Here is a 5,707-nt window from a genome sequence, read left to right as displayed (position 1 = left end):
ATCATTAAGAATCTTTATGAGAGCCTTTAGGACATCCCAAGGAGAATAGAGTAGGGAACAAACAGACATTCCAAGTGATATTTAACAATGGACCACACCTTTACCATTTCACAATTAACCAAAAGACATAGAGAATATGATCTTCCCATGGTGTTTATTGCTTGTTGATCATTAAAAGCATTTGATTTACTGACTTACAGACTCTTTTACCACAACATAATCTGCCATCCATATTTCAAAACCATTCATTTATGATTTCTTGGAAGATGGAAGAGAAACCAATCCTATTTAGTGACTCTCATAGCAAGAGTCAAGACATAAAACAAGGAAACGCATGATTGTTTGCCAAAGACACTTAAAAGTAAAATTAAAAATTTTAATTTTATTAATTAATATGGATTTTATTGTGTAAATTATAAAAATTAAAATTAAAAATATAAATAATATAAGTAAAAATCATTTTTAATAAGATATTCAACTTTGTGATAGAGGAGATATAGCACAGAGACAAAGTTAAGGCAGGGACTCAATGTGGGTGGTAAAGTTCTCCAAATGTTCCTATTTGCAAATATTATCATTCTGACTTTATCAAGGACCATAGAATTGCTTTATAACAAACTCAAAAGGATTTTGGTTTGTCCATACATAGAAGAAAGACCAAATGAATGAAAGTTAGCTCTTAGCCAGATTTGAATATGCATTTGGATCGGCACTTTATCAAGCTTGCTCATCATGACATATTTCTGAGAAAGACTGTACAAATGGACAATGAGTTGAACCTGGAGTTGAAAAGAAGAGAAAGCTGGACTACTTTTGAAAACCGGCAAAACATTTTTATTAATATTAATATTCCTGGGGCAGCTGGGTAGTTCAGTGGATTGAGAGCCAGACCTAGATACGGAAGGTCCTAGGTTCAAATCTGGCCTCAGACACTTCCCAGCTGTGTTACCCTGGGCAAGTCACTTAACCATTATTGCCTAGCCCTACACAGTATTGATACCAAGACGGAAGGTAGGGGTTTAAAAAAATATTAATATTCCCATGTAAGACAAGCTCATCTTTTAAATATTGCTATTTTACTGATGTTGCTATATAGCAACAAGACATTGAACACTATTATATGTGAAGAATCAAAACTGAGCATCATAGCAAGCAAAGGAAATGGATGTGGTTGGTGTGAATGGGCTATAGCAAGCACCTAACCCGGAACTCTGAAGAACAGGATTAAAAGATGTCACGAAGGAATTGCATCAGAGAAGGAGAAAATGGGCTGGTCATGTGGCATGAGTGAAGGATGATAGGTGGATGAACAATCAGTGTGGACCATTGGTAGGAGCCCTCTTGATGTTGAGAGAAAGTGAGAAAGGTCTCTCACATTGGGTGGGTGCCTTGTGGGAAACTTTTGGAAGAACTTGAACAAGAAGCTCTTAGAAAAGGGGGGCACAGATGGATTGCAAATTGCATTATTAGAAAAAACCTCTGAATCCACCTAAATATTTCAGTATGCTCCAAGCATATCCTGGGATGGGGAAACAAGTAACAGTGTCTTGAGGCTCTACTTAAAGAAGTTTGCATTCCACCTCTTCTTTTTTCTCTACTTTTCTTTTTTTTCCCTTCATTTGATTTAGTTTATTTAGTCAAGTTAGAACATTATTCCTTGGTTACAATAATCACATTATTTCCCTCCCTCCCCTCCATCCACCCTTCCTGCAGTCAAAGCACAATTTCATTGGGTATTACTTGTGTCCTTGATCAGAACCTATTTCCATGTTGCTGGTGTTTGTACTAGGATGTTCATTGAGTCTATCTCCCCAACCATACCCCTTCGATCCATGTATTCAAGCAGTTGTTTTTCTTTGGTGTTTCTACACCCACTGTGTTTCCTCTGGATGTGGATATTGGTTTTTCTCATAGATTCCTCCAAGTTGTTCAGGATCACTGCATTGCCACTAACGGAGAATTACATTACATTCGATTGTACCACAGTGTATCAGTCTCTGTGTACAGTGTTTTCCTGGTTCTGCTCCTCTCACTCTGCATCACTTCCTGGAGGTTGTTCCAGTCCCCATGGAATTCCTCCACTTTATTATTCCTTTTAGCACAATAGTATTCCATCACCAACATATACCACAATTTGTTCAGCCATTCCCCAATTGCAGGGCATCCCCTCATTTACCAATTTTTTGCCACCACAAAGAGCACAGCTATGAATATTCTTGTACAAGTCTTTTTCCTCATTGTCTCTTTGGGGTACAAACCCAGCAGTGCTATGGCTGGATCAAAGGGCAGTCTTCTATCGTCCTTTGGGCATAGTTCCAAATTGCCCTCCAGAATGGTTAGATCAATTCACAACTCTACCAGCAATGCATTAATGTCCTGACTTTGCCACATCCCCTCCAGCATTCATTACTTTCCTTTGCTGTCATGTTAGCCAATCTGCTAGGTGTGAGGTAATACTTCAGAGTTGTTTTGATTTGCATTTCTCTGATTACAAGAGATTTAGAACACTTTTTCATGTGCTTATTAATAGTTTTGATTTCTTTAACTGAAAATTGCCTATTCGTGTCCCTTGCCCATTTATCAATTGGAGAATGACTTGATTTTTTGTACAATTGGTTTAGCTCTTTATAAATTTGAGTTATTAGACCTTTGTCAGAGGTTTTTGTAATGAAGATTGTTTCCCAATTTGTTGCTTCCCTTCTAATTTTGGATACATTTTCTCTACTTCTTTCTGAAAACAGACTTCAGATACTTCCTGCTGCTATGCTGGCTCCTCTACTTTCTAATAGAGTTCCTGATTTCTAATTTAATATGTTTTCTTCCAAACTATACTACCTCATTTGTTTATAGAATGATCAGTTACAAATTATGTTTAACTATTTGGAGAACTAGAAACAATGAGCTCTCATTACTGATTAATTAAAATCCCCTTAACCTCATGGATGGAGACTTTGGGGAGACATTTTCTCATGTTCTAAGAGAGAGAAAAGAAAAGGCATCTATTTTTTAACAAAAGAGAGAAAAGAAAGGAAATTTGAACAGTTGATTAATGAGTCAAAGTTTGGTTACCAGTTTAAATTGTTTTTTCTCTCCTTTGGCATAGACAGCAACCCTTTTAAAAAGGGAACTCTGTGCCTCCAAGAGGTAATCAATTAAAAGTTTTATAACCACTTGGGCCAATTTATTTGAGGTCATTTATATGAGCTGGAAATATCTGTATATTTGTTTTCTTTCACATAAGTCCAAAATAGATAAATGAGCTCATCTAGAAATAGCTCAGAAAGTCACCTTGGGGCAAAGATTAAGAAAATAAATGTTTTACTAAAGTAATTGAGCCAGATACTGAGGTCCAACCACATCCTTATGTCACTTCTGCACCTGGAACTTTCTTTGAAGGAAATTGCTTGAATAGAGGGAATTTGTGAGTGTAGGCAGATGGGAATCTGGTCCATGGAATGTAAAAAGGGAGAAAAAAACTTTAAATATCAATGAGGTGGTGGAATTCTGAGTAGTAGACAGTAGGAACTTTCTAAAAGAAATTCATGGAAGACTTTTTTTTACCCTGATTTGTCTCTGAAGAATTACAAAAACTAGTTAAAGGAAAACTAGAAAAGGAAACAAAACAAAACAGAATGATGATCTTGGTCAAAATACTTTGGAATTCAGAGTAGAGGATTCAGGAGAGACAGATATACAGACACAAAGAGCAAAGAGGGTTTCTGGCAAATGAAGTCCAAGGAGGGAAAGTGTTACCAGTATTAGGAGCAGGGCAGTACTTTGCCCAATTACATAGCAATAAATATGACAATCCAGGTGAAATGGGTGAATATTTACAAAAATATAAATTGCCTATATTAACAAAAGAGGAAATAGAATACTTAAATAACCTCATCTCAGAAAAAGAAATAGAACAAGTTATCAAGGAACTCCCTAAGAAAAAATCCAATTCTAGCAAACATTCAAAGAACAACTAATCCCAATACTATACAAACTATTTGACAAAATCAGCAAAGAAGGAGTCTTACAAATATGGTACTCATTTCCAAATCAGGAAGACCAAAAACAGAGGAACGGGGCAGGAAAGTTTATGGAGAAAGAATACATTGTAGTTATGTATGTTTGGGTTTTATCACAAAGTTATTACATTGTAATTCCATAAATCAAAGAAATTTTGAGCTGGAAGTAACAATTTAATTCAACCTAGTCTCTTTCCTTTACTTGTGCCACTCACTCTTAAATCCAAGATTACCACTTTGCTACTGTTTATTCCATTTGGGGTTCTATGTCCCCTGAATAGAAATACTCTCGATCTCTGAACATGAACATTAATTCACTTAACATATATATGTATCTACAATGTACAGCAGACTGTGATAGGCCCTCGAGGAGATACAACTCTCATGGAAGAGGAGGGAAGGGAAGAGTAGAGGAGGATTATGGGGTGCATTTATATAGTGCCTCCTATGTGCTAGGCACTGTGCCAAGTGCCTCTCATTCATCCTCACAACAATGCTACAAGATTTAGAGAGTTTTTTTTTAAACCCTTACCTTCCGTCTTGGAGTCAATACTGTTTATTGGCTCCAAGGCTGAAGAATGGTAAGGGATAGGCAATGGGGGTCAAGTGACTTGCCCAGGGTCTGTGACAAGGAAATCACTTTAAAAGGCTGATATATATTAATTTAAGGTCGCCAAGGAATTCAGCTATGTAATTCCTAAATGAAAACTCAAGTCAGCCATCAACCTTTTATAGAGTTTAATTACAAACAGGAGGAAGAAAGGAATTAGAGAGAGAGAGAGAGAGAGAGAGAGAGAGAGAGAGAGAGAGAGAGAGAGAGAGAAAGGGGAGAGAAGGGAATAGGGCTTAAATACCCCTTCTGTTTAGGCTGGGCCAAAAGGCCCAAGCCCTTAGATATCTGGGGCAAAGAAAGGAGATCAGTACCTATTACTCACGTGACCAAAATGGAGAAACAGTCTCAGGGGCCTCCACCTCCAGCTTCCTTCAGAGAAAGCTTCTCAGAGCACCTCTCCAACCACTCAGAGCCAAAACTCTCCAACCAACCCTTCAATCCTCAGACCCCTCTATCTTTAAGGAAACCATCCAAGTTCCCTCCCCTCAGTTCTCACATCTACCAATCACTGTCCATCATTTTCCCTGTGCCAATGGTGGCTCTAGCTTAACCCAGGACCGCCCAGAGGTCTGTGGCTTTGCACATGTCTGTTGAAGGTCATATTCTCAAATAATTAAATCTTGATCTTTTGCTACAGCCCTTCCTAAATCCTGTTAACCTGAGTAGGGTAGAGATTGGAATAATTAAATTTTGATCTATGCTGCAGCCCTTCCTAAATCCTGTTAGGACTGAGTAGGGTGGAGATTGCAATTTCCAAGACCTGGTTCTGTCATTCCAAGTATCTCCATTGTATCAATTCTAAAATCAATCATGACTCAAAGAAATTCCTGTTCTATGCTTAAGCATAGGTCAAAGCCCTTTCCATTGTTCAGCAAAAGGTTTCTGTCCTAAAGTAATCTTAAGAAGGGAGGAGGAGGAACCTCCCATGCCAATGAGGTTCACATTACTATAGAGCTCCCACTCTCAATAGGAAATTTTTCAAGTATGAAATTTCCCAATGGTGAAATTTCCAACATTTATAAGTCTAAGAAATTTTAAGGTTTACAGGTCACATAGCTGGGAAGTGTCTGAGGCCAGA

The 5,707-nt window shown here is 37.7% G+C and overlaps 1 protein-coding gene across 6 annotated transcripts in view; it reads left to right on the top strand.

Moving 5' to 3' along the window:
* The window catches only part of LNX1 (ligand of numb-protein X 1), a 254,018-nt gene that overhangs the window by 40,099 nt on the left and 208,212 nt on the right, over positions 1–5,707 (top strand). The gene's annotated exons all lie outside the window — the stretch shown is intronic.

The sequence above is a fragment of the Monodelphis domestica genome, chromosome 6 (assembly GCF_027887165.1).
Source record: "Monodelphis domestica isolate mMonDom1 chromosome 6, mMonDom1.pri, whole genome shotgun sequence".
In the NCBI taxonomy this organism is placed as follows: Eukaryota; Metazoa; Chordata; class Mammalia; order Didelphimorphia; family Didelphidae; genus Monodelphis; species Monodelphis domestica.
This window is presented reverse-complemented; position numbering and strand designations above follow the sequence as displayed.